Below are 11,228 nucleotides of genomic sequence, written 5' to 3' on the forward strand. Positions count from 1 at the left end.
TTATCTTTGCTGTCGTGCATAGACTCTGTCACTCGTATCACGTTCGGTATAAATTTGGATACCACCAAATCACCACAAATACTAGCTCCAAAACGAACAATTGAAATCACCAACCCTCTGTTCTCAGCTTTGGATGATCTTCACCCAGGAAACACCAGCTTCCACATAACACATTCGCCTTCAGCAACTCGCCTTTTGCACGTATAACAAACTCTGTGTTTCTGTGATCTCATCTTAACTTCCATGCATTCATTAACATCACCGCTTCTACAGTATTATCAAGAGGGGTTGTTGGATTGCTTACGTATGAGTTCACTGTCAGTACTAGAATAACTGGTACTATCACCTTTACCTATCTCGTCAGCACTATCAGATATCAATAACATCACTATCAGTCTCCATAACCCTCATCACTCCTATCATTATCCTCACAATATCCTCATCACCACCACGGAAGTTTTAACACAACCAACATTATGACTATATTTATCACCATCATAAACATGATCACCAATAGCAATAATACATATTTTTCCTGTTCCCCTCCTCCCCCTTCTCTTCTCCTCTTCCTCCTCCCCTCCTCCTCCCCCTCTTCCTCCCCTCCTCCTTCTCCTCTCCCTCCTCCTCCCCTCTTCCCCCCTCTTCCTTCCCCTGTTCCTCCCTCTCCTCTTTTCCCTCTTCCTCCCCCTCTTCCTCCCCCTCTTCCTTCCCTCCTCCTCCCCTCCTCCTCCCCCTCCTCCTCCCCCTCTTCCTCCCTCTCCTCCTTCCCCTCTTCCTCCCCCTCTTCCTCCCCCTCTTCCCTCTCTCCTCCTCCCTTTCCTCTCATCACCACTGCCACAATAAGTATCATAGAACGACACCACCCTCGCTATCACAAGAGCCATAATCACTTCCAACAGTACCACTATAAACAAAAGGAGAACCATCACTACCTTCTTCAACACCACGCCTTCCTCCACCGCCAACATCGACTTGACGAAACTTTTATGACCTCTCTCACCACCTGCATACAAAAAAAAGAAAGAAAAAAAAAATAATAATAATAATAATAATAATAATAATAATAATAAATAAATAAATAAATAAATAAATAAATAAATAAATAAATAAATAAATAAATAAATAAATAAATAAATGAATAAATAGATAAATAAGTAAACAAATAAATAAATAAATAGATAAGTAAATGAATAAAAAAAATGAATAAATAAATAAACAAATAAATAAATAAATAAATAAATAAATAAATAAATAAATAGATAAATAAAATAAATAAAATATACAGCAATATGGCTATAACTGACATCTACAAATGTTGGATTGCATGTACACTTCCTTTCGTGAATGGTAACACATGAAGAGCATATTTTCCTTATTTTTACAATTAGTTTCTCCAATTACTCACGCCCACCTCTGGCTTTTCTTTCCCTTCCCCGTCTTTTCCATTCACTTCGTCATATCCTCTTAACACTTCATCTTTGCATAAGTTTCTTCCCAACGCTATATTTTTATTCTTTTAGTATTAACATACGACATATTTTGCTGCTCCCTCCCTCCTCATCCACATGGCTTGTCATTCCCTTCTCCTCCTCCTCCTCCTCCTCCTCTTCCTCCTCCTCCCCTTTCTCCTTCTTCCTCTCCTCCTGCCCTTCCTCCTCTCTCTTTTCCTTAACCTCTTTTTTTTTGTCGCTCATTCCTCTTCATCCTCAGTATCATCTGCTCTCTCTCTCTCTTTCTCTCTCTTTCTCTCTCTCTCTCTCTCTCTCTCTCTCTCTCTCTCTCTCTCTCTCTCTCTCTCTCTCTCTCTCTCTCTCTCTCTCTCTCTCTCTCTCTCTCTCTCTCTCTCTCTCTCTCTCTCTTCTAACTCTTTTATCTCACCTTTTCTTCCTTCATCGGCTCTTCTTTTTTCTAGCCTCCTCCTCCTCTTCTTCATTTCTAACTCCTAATTTTTTTTCCTCTTCCTATCCCCATTTCCTTTTTAAGTTCTTCCTTTATGTCATCGTTATTCTATCCTTCCCACCCTTACTCTTCCTCCTTCTCTATCTTTGTTACTTCTGATACTTTTTCTTCGAATACTTTTCTTATGGCTACCCCTCGTGTAAGGGGGAAAAAGCCTTTGGCATATGTATGTATGTACTTCTCCTATTTCCTTTCCTACTCTTCTATCTCCTCGTTCTGTTTTTTCTTCTTCATAATTTAGTTATTTCTTATCTTCCTCTCATTATTCAACTTGACTTCTCATTGTCTGGTTAATCGTCTAGCCTTTAACTTCTTCTTGTTTAATATTTATTCTTTCTTCTTCTTTTACTTTTCTTATCCTCGCTTTTACCTTTTTCAAGATTTTCCTTGAATTTTTGCTTGATGTATCGTTCTTCTCCTCTTCTATCTCTTCCATCCCTTTGTTTCTTTATAACTCAGTCCATCTTTTTTTCCTTCCCTCTCTTCCACCTTTTCTCCCCCCTCTGCTTCCTCCTCCTTCTCCTCTTCTTCCTCTTCCTCCTCCTCCTCCTCCTCCTCTTCTTCTTCTCTTCCTGCAGCTGGAGATCCCGAGGTTGCCTGGGCGTGGAGTTTTGAGGAGCCGCCTGTCCCCGTAATCAAACCCTTTGTGTTTAGTCCGCAGGCTTTGATGTTTTCCACCTCTGAAATTAGAGTGCCTGCCACCTCTTCCTCCTCCGCTGCCTCTTCCTCTTTCTCTTCCTCCTCCTTCTCCTCCTCCTTCCCTCTTCTTCCTCTACCTACTGCTCCCTCTCCTTCTCCTCCTTGTTCTTTTTCTACTCCCTTTCCTTCCCCTCCTACTCCTCCTCCTCCGCCGCCTCTTCCTACTCCTTCTCCTCATCCTTCTCATCCTCCCCTCTTCCTCCTTCACCTCCTCCTCCTTCTCCTTCTCCTCCTCTTCCTCTTTCTAGTCCTTTTACTTCCTCTCCTACTCCTCCTCATCCCTCTCCTCCTCCTCATCTTCCTCCCATCCTCCTCCTCCTCAGCCCTCTACTCCTCCTTCTCCTTCTCCTCCACCTTTTCCTTCTCTTTCTCTTTTTCCTCTTGTTCCTCCTCTTTTTCTCTTCTTCTTCCTCCTCCTCTGTTCATCGTTCTTCTTTTCCTCCTCCTTCTTATCCTTTCCCTCCCCTTTCTCCACCATCTCTTCCTTTTCTTCCTCCTCCACCTCATCCTCCTCTTTATCCTCTTCTTTATCCTTCACCTTCTCTTTTTTCTACTCTTCTTCCTCTTCTTTCTCTCTCTCCATACTTCTTCCATCTCCACCTCATCCTCCTCTTTATCCTCTTCTTCATCCTCCACCTTCTCCTCCTTTTCTACTCTTCTTCCTCCTCTTTCTCTCTCTATACCTCTTCCTCCTCCTCCTTCTCACTTTCTTCTTTCTCCTTCTCTGCCTCCTTTTCCTCCTTCATCTCCTACTCTTCCTCTTCCTTCTCTTTTTTTTTCTACTCAGCCTCTTCCTCTTCACTTTATCCTTCTCCTCTCCTCCTCCTTTTCCCTTTTGTTCTTCTCTTCTTCTTCCTTCGTCTCTGCCTCCTCTTTGTCCTTTTCATCCTCTTCTTCCTTTTCTTATTCCTGTATCTCCTCATCATCCTCACCCTCATATTTCTCTATCACTTCTTCCTCCTCTTCCTTCTTTTCCTCCTGCACGTCCTCCTACTTTTTCTTCACCTCTTACCCCACTTCGTCCTCCTCGTCCTCCTCGTCCTCCTCGTCCTCCTCGTCCTCCTCGTCCTCCTCGTCCTCCTCGTCCTCCTCGTCCTCCTCGTCCTCCTCGTCCTCCTCGTCCTCCTCCTCGTCGTCCTCCTCCTCCTCCACCTCCTTCTCCTCCTCCTCCTCCTCCTCCTCCTCCTCCTCCTCCTCCTCCTCCTCCTCCTCCTACTCTTTCTTCTTCTCCTTTTCCTTCTTTTACTCATCCTCTACGTTTAACTCAGCTATTTCCTTTATCTCCGGCAATTTTTCTTAATTCCATCAGTCTCCTTCTTCTTGTTCCCCTCCACCAATACTTTCTTCGTCTTCAACGTTCCTCTCCAACAACTAGAAGAACATATCTTCTGCGTTAAGCCATACCAATTCTTCTCTTCTTCCTCCTCCACGTTCTCCTCCACCTCTTCCTCCTCCTTGTCCTCTCCTCTTTCTCCTCTGCCTCATCCTTTTCTTGTCTCATATTTCTTTCCATTGTTCCTCTTTCTTTTCGTATTATTTTTTCTGCTCCTTCTCCTGATTTTTCATCTTTATCTTCTCTTACTCTTTTCACTTCTCTTTCTTCTTCTAGTCTACCTCTTTCTCTCCTTCCTTTTTTTTTTCTTCTATCCCTCTCCTCCTTTTCTCCCTTCTCCTCATCCTTTATTACTCCTAGTTCTTCTCCTTCCATTTTCTCCATCCTCTATCTATTTTTTCCCCTGCACGTTTCTTTCACCTTTCCTCCTTTTAATCTTTTTCCTCTTTCATACACATTCTTTCTTCTTTGCTTCTTTTTTCTCCACATCCTGCTTCATCTACTCTAAATCACTTTATCTTCACAATATTTCTTCACTTTCAACTCCAGTTCATCCATTATTCTCATTCTTCCTCTTTCTTCTTCTCCTCCTCCTCCTCCTCCTTATCCTCCTCCTTCTCCTCCTCCTTTGCCTACTGCTCCTCCACCTCCTCCTCCTATTAGATTTTCATCCTCTCTCCCTCGCATTCACTCTTCTCCTTTTCTTCGTCTACGTTTTTAGTGTTCCTATCTTCTTCCCATTCTCCAACTACTATCTTATTCTCTTTCTTCTTCCTCTCCCATGTCCTTCCCCTCTTACCCTTTTACTCTATTTTTTCTTCTCTTTTTCTCCACCTATTCCTTCTTATCCACTTACTCCAACCCTTTCTTCTCTCACCCTCTCCTTATCTCTTCTTTTTTATTTCTATTATTTTTACTCCTATTCTTTCTTCTATCCTTTCCCTTCCCTTATCTCTTATTTTCTATTTCTATTATTTTTACTCCTACTCTATCTTTTAACCTTTCCCTTTCCCAATCTTTTCTTTTATATTTCTATTATTTTTATTCCTATTCTTTCTTTTAACCTTTCCCTTCCCTTCTCTCTTCATTTCGATTTCTATTATTTTTACTCCTATTCTTTCTTTTAACCTTTCCCTTCCCTTATCTCTTCTTTTCTATTTCTATTATTTCTACTCCTATTCTTTCTTTTAACCTTTCCCTTCACTTATCTCCTCCTACTCTTCCTTTTTCCTAATCTTCTTAACTCTTCTCCTGGTCATTGTACTTCTTCGTTTCTTTTACCATTTACCTCTCCATCCACTCTTTTCCATCTGGCTCCTAATCCTATTTCATTTTTCCTTCTTTATTTTCTACATTAATTTCCGACGTCCTCTTGTTCTCATTCACTCTCTACACCTCTTCTTCTTTCACCTTTTCTTTCCATCCTCCTAATTCTCACATTTTCTTCTTCCTGTCCACTTCCATTCCTAATTTTCTTCTTGTATTTTTCTAGCTCTATTTGACATTATTTTCCGACGTCCTCTTACTCTCATTCACTCTCTCCACCTCTTCTTCTTTCAACTTCTCTTTCCATCCTCCTAATTTACACATTTTCTCCTTCCTGTCCGCTTCCGTCCCTAATTTTCTTCTTATTTTCTAACTCTATTTATCTCACAACTATTATTTCTCCTGCGACCCCTTCTTCTGCTACTCAACTTTCATATTTTTCTTCGTTTTCCTTCGTTCATATTCGTTTTACTTCTCCTTTTCCTGTTCCTCCATCTACAATTCGTTCTTTTCTTATCGCCTTACTATCTCCTCTCGCTATCACTATCTTCCTTTTTCTCTTCCTTCCCTTACTTATCCTCCTCTTCTACGTTCTCCTCCCCATCCTTCTACTCTTCCTCCTCCTCCTACTCTTCTCCCTCTTCTCCTCTTCTTCCTCCCCCTCCTCGTACTACTCTTCTCCCTCTTTCTTCTCTTCTTCCTCCCCGTCCTCCTACTACTCTTCTACCTCCTTCTTCTCTTCTTCCTCCCCATCCTCCTCCTCCTCCTCCTTATTTTCTATTTCCTCTTGTATGTACTCCTTTTCTTTCCACTCGTCTTCTCCATCCTCCTCTTCTTTTTCCTTTTCTTCATCTTTTTCTTCCTCTTTTAATTATCTTTCCTCACCTTTTTGATTTCTTATCTTCCTCCTCTTACACTTTTTTATTTTATCTTCTTAATTCTCCTTCCTTCTCCTTCTCCTCTTTCTCCCTCTCCTCTTTTACATGCCCTCCATATCTTCCTCCTCTTCCTCTTCTTCTTGTTTCTTCTCTTTTTTCTATTACTCTTTACTCTTGCTCTTATTCTTTTACTCACAACTTGTTCTCGTTGTTCTATCCTTTCATCACCATTACCCTACTCATTTTGATCCTTTTCTAATCTTTCAAGTCTTTTCCTTCTATATCTCGTCCCAGTCTCTAGTTATTTCGTTCTTCTACTCAATTATCTTCTTCTTCCTCCTCCTCTTCATACATTTTTTCCTCTTCGTCCTTTTCCTCCTCCCCCTGCTCTTTCAGCCCTACTTCCCACTTCTCCACCTCTTACTCTAATACGGTTTACGTCCTCTTACCTTCCCATCTCTTTATTCCCCCCTCTCCCCCTCTCCCCCCATCGTTTCTCCTCCCTTCCCCTCATTTTTATCCTTGTGTCCCCCTCGTCACGGTACTCGTTACTTAGCTCCCTAGTTTCCGGATGGCGACGACCCCTCCTTCCGCCCCCCCACCCCCGCCGCCTCCTGAGTAGCTGGCTTCTTCCTTCCCACTCAAATCCCCTAATTCAAAGAAGTCATTGTCTCTGTATCCTATTCTCCTTTGTCTTGTCCCTATTCTTTAATAGGGATAGATTTCGCCTTCAGTGGTTTTTAGTGTTAACAATAAACATATAAGATTTTTTTTTCTGAGAATGTTAAGTTATATCATCCTTATTTTTGTAGTCAGTCGGTGTTCATACACCTAACGCTTATAATTACCTGTGGAGTATTCTAAGAACAATAGGTTTTGCATAAAAACGGCGTGTTGCATAACAAATATTCTTTTATCGTTTATCAATGTTTTAATCACAACATTCTCTACACATCATCAAATATATCGATTTCCCTTTTACTTACATTTATCTCCAACTTTCTTCTTTCCGTAAATAACTTACTTAATCCCTCCTCATATCCTACTACAAGCGCTATGTCGTCAGCAAACAACAACTGGCTTATCTCCCATTTTCTCCATTTTCTTAACCCATCTCCAATCCCCGCCCCATTGCCTTTGCATTTACCTTCCGCACCACTCCATCTATGTGCACAATGAACAGCCATGACGATATAACACCCCTGACCAAGTTCCATTTTTACCTCAAACCTCTCACTCTCTAATACTCTCGTAAAAAAAATCTTGATTGTTCTTAACAGCTTTCCTTATATCTCATATATCTGCAAAACTTCCCACAGTGCCTTCCTGGCTACCCTGTCATAAACATTTTCCAAATTCATAAAGGCCCAAAAACATTCTTATATTTCTTTAATGCTTTCTCACATAACTGCCTTACAATAAAAATCTGATCCACGCAACCCCTGCCTTTCCTAAACCCACACTGTTCTTCACAAATTACTCCCTCTGTTTCTCTCTTAATCCTCTCAATCAAAGCCGTCCCATAAGCCTTCTCAGCCACAATCAACAAACTGATCCCTCTAAGACTACTACACCCACACTCGTCCCGTTTTTCCTTGTAAAGGGGAACTATAAAGGCACTCCTCCAGTCCTCTGGCACTCTACTCTCTTTTATACAAACATTAGACAACCTCAGCAACCAGTCCGCGATCACTGTACCTCTCCACATGATATCCATCTATCTCAGGTGCCTTGCCTGCTCTCATAATTTTAATAAGGACTTTCGCCTATTTTTTTCTTTTCTTTTTTTCTCCCCTGTTTTATTTCTCGTTTAAATAGCTTACTTTAAACACCTCCCTACCTTCTGTCCCTTCCCCCTTTCTCCGTCTATCCTTCACACTCTTTACTTACCTTCCATAAAAAAAATCATCTGAAATATATACATATTTCCTTAAGGCATATTGAATTATATGCGACAACAAATTGGGCTCTTGTGGGTTTTCGATGAAGATTTTCAAATCTTCTGAAGATATCTCTAGCATGCAGAGGCAAAGAAAAATATAAATTACCGGTAGAAGCCATCTAATGGGAGGAACAAGAAACAAGACGTTTCGCTAATCACAGCATTTTCAATTGTAACAGATACACAGAGAGTAAAGTTGGTGGGGGCTCCCTGATGGCTGTTCATTGTGGGCTGGCTGTACTTGATGTGTCAGCTTACAATGAACATCCAGCAGGAAGCCTCCATGATCTCCCAGTATTCATGTGTTTCCTTTCCCAGTGTCCACATGTACCCTCTCCCAGTTCTAGGCCACAGTATTTATGTGTACCTTGTAGTGTTTACTTTCTACCTTTATAATTATTGTTTTTGGGCTTTATTGAATTACTTTCAATGATGTTTCTTTTGACTATGTTACTGTTGAACGCAATCACATTGTCATTATTCTATTCGATTGGGTGCTGAGATGTCTGAAAACAACGTTTTATTTATTCACTTCTTTTACACATTTTTATTTGTCGCTAACAGATAGATCATTTGCCGTTTTGTTAATGTAGAACTCGTTACATATTCTGCAAGGAATTTTATATATACACAGTTTATGGCAATTTTTAGAATTATTGATAATACATTGTTTAATTGTGTTTTAATTACTAAAAGCTACATTGATATTAAATTCTCAAGAAAATTAAGAAAGTTAGCTAAATTTTCTTGATAGGGTTGCAAAAATGTTTCCTTGCAAAATTGTAAGAGATGTTAATGAAATGTTTAGGATAATTTAGTTTAATACCAATTTCATAAACATTTCTTATTTCCTTATCAATGTCCTCAAGACTACAAACCCGTAAAGCTCCTTTAAAAGATTGTTGATAAAACAGGTCTATTTGCATTATTAGGGTGGGAAGAATGATAATGTATGTAAGAGCCTACATTGGTCGGCTTTCTGTGTAAATATATATATATATATATATATATATAGATATATATAGATATATATATACATGCTTATATATTTATAAATATACATATATTTATACACATATATATATATGTATACATATATATGTATATATATATACATATATATATGTATATATATATATATACATATACATATATATATATATATATATAATAGCAATAGCATATTCTTAAAATAAGTAAATTTGTGGTAGCTCTAGTAGATATATATATATATATATATATATATATATATATATATACACACATATATTTACATATATATATATATATATAATATATATACGTATATATATATATATATATATATATATATATATATATATATATATATATATATTCTGGTTGAAATCAACAGCTCTAGTTGCTTTAACAATCTTCAAGACTGTATTATTTAATCTGGAGAATACTTTCCTATTAGCAACTGAGAGGGACAGGAAGTAGTCATTCATGACTCTCAAAAGAATATACACAGTGTATGCCAACTGATATATTTTTGCATAGTAATAGTATTGAACAACTATTGACTCCACCGAAACTATAGTTTTTCGCCTCGTCGTGAGGCGTCTTCAGGGTGAGGACTGCTTTGTAGGATGCTCTGCTATATTGAAGGTCTTCCAACGAATAATGACCGCTGGTTGGATGGGCGGGCTTATAAGGCTCAGCCTGCCTAGCTCAGACGGAATACTGGCCTCTCATTGGCTGAGAGGTGCAGTATGGGATTTTGTCCGGGAGCCAAGGGGTGGGATTTTGTCTGGGAGCCAAGGGGGTGGGATTTTGTCTGGAAGCCAAGGGGGTGGGATTTTGTCTGGAAGCCAAGGGGGTGGGATTTTGTCTAGGAGCCAAGAGGGTGGGATTTTGTCTGGGATTCAAGAGGGTGGGATTTTGTCTGGGAGTCAAGAGGGTGGGATTTTGTCTGGGAGCCAAGAGGGTGGGATTTTGTCCGGGAGCCAAGGGGGTGGGATTTTGTCTAGAAGCTCTGGCCTGATTTGCTGCTGCTCTGGTTACTGGTCCTAGGCGCTGATTGACTAGCTGGACATGTTCCATTTGTTCGCGGGGCTGCTGCTGTCTAAGGGCTTGTTGTTCCTGGAGGGGGTTATTCTTTACAGGGCGCGCGGAAGGGAGAATAAAATCAGCAGCTTGCTATATGTTGATGGTAGGGCGCTGGCAAGTAATGGATACTGCTTCTGCAATCTGCAGCTTCCTGAAGGCAGACTCCTTGTGAAGAATGTCCGTTTGGTCTAGCAGCTTCTGTAGAGGAGGCTTCATGTTGTGTGTTTCAGTGAAATGCTGGAAAATTGATCCCTGGTTTCTATGGGATTGTAGGCGACGCCGCAGTGTAGAGGAGGTCCTGCCAATGTATGTGCTGGAGCCGTCGCAGCGGCCCTCCTGACATGAAAATTTGTATACAACATTGGTGGTAGCCTCACTCGGGGCCCTGGGCGCCGTGCTATTCCTCATAATCAGGGAACTAATGAGGTTAGGTTTACAGAATATTCTCAAGTCTATGATGGCATTTCTGTTGGTTGGGGTGACTCCTCTCTTGATGATATTCCTAAGGGCATCACACTCCTCGCGGTACCGATCATGAAAAGAATTATGGTGGTAAACGGTGATTTTCTCCTTGGGATGAGTGGGCAACTGGGTCGAGTCTGCAAACTGGTTCAGTTTTTTCTGTATGACTTTCTCGATGAGATGGTCTGCATAGCCGTTGTTGGTGAGGAGCTGGCGGATACGGTCGAGTTCTCTGTGGATCTCAGTCCAGCTACTACAGTGGGTAAGGGCCCTCTTCACATAGGAAGATATCACGGATATCTTGTATGAAACAGGGCATTCTCCCTTGGCATTGAGGCAGCGGCCCACGTTGGTGGCTTTAGTGTAAACCTTAGTCTTGAAGCCCTGTTCTTGTTTAGAGATGTCCACATCTAGGAAGGGGAGGCACCCCTCTAGACTGCGTTCACAGGTGAAGGTCAGGCTGGAATTACCTTCCAGAGCAGTAATCATGAGAGGAACCTCTTCGTCGGTAGTAGTGGTGATGAATATGTCATCGATGTATCTCGCGTATATTCCTGGAGGGGGGTTATTGTTGAAAGTTCTTTCTTCCACCTGGGCCATATACATATTAGCAAAAAGT

Source organism: Oratosquilla oratoria, chromosome 10 (assembly GCF_046742065.1).
Source record: "Oratosquilla oratoria isolate Oo_2021 chromosome 10, ASM4674206v1, whole genome shotgun sequence".
NCBI lineage: Eukaryota > Metazoa > Arthropoda > Malacostraca > Stomatopoda > Squillidae > Oratosquilla > Oratosquilla oratoria.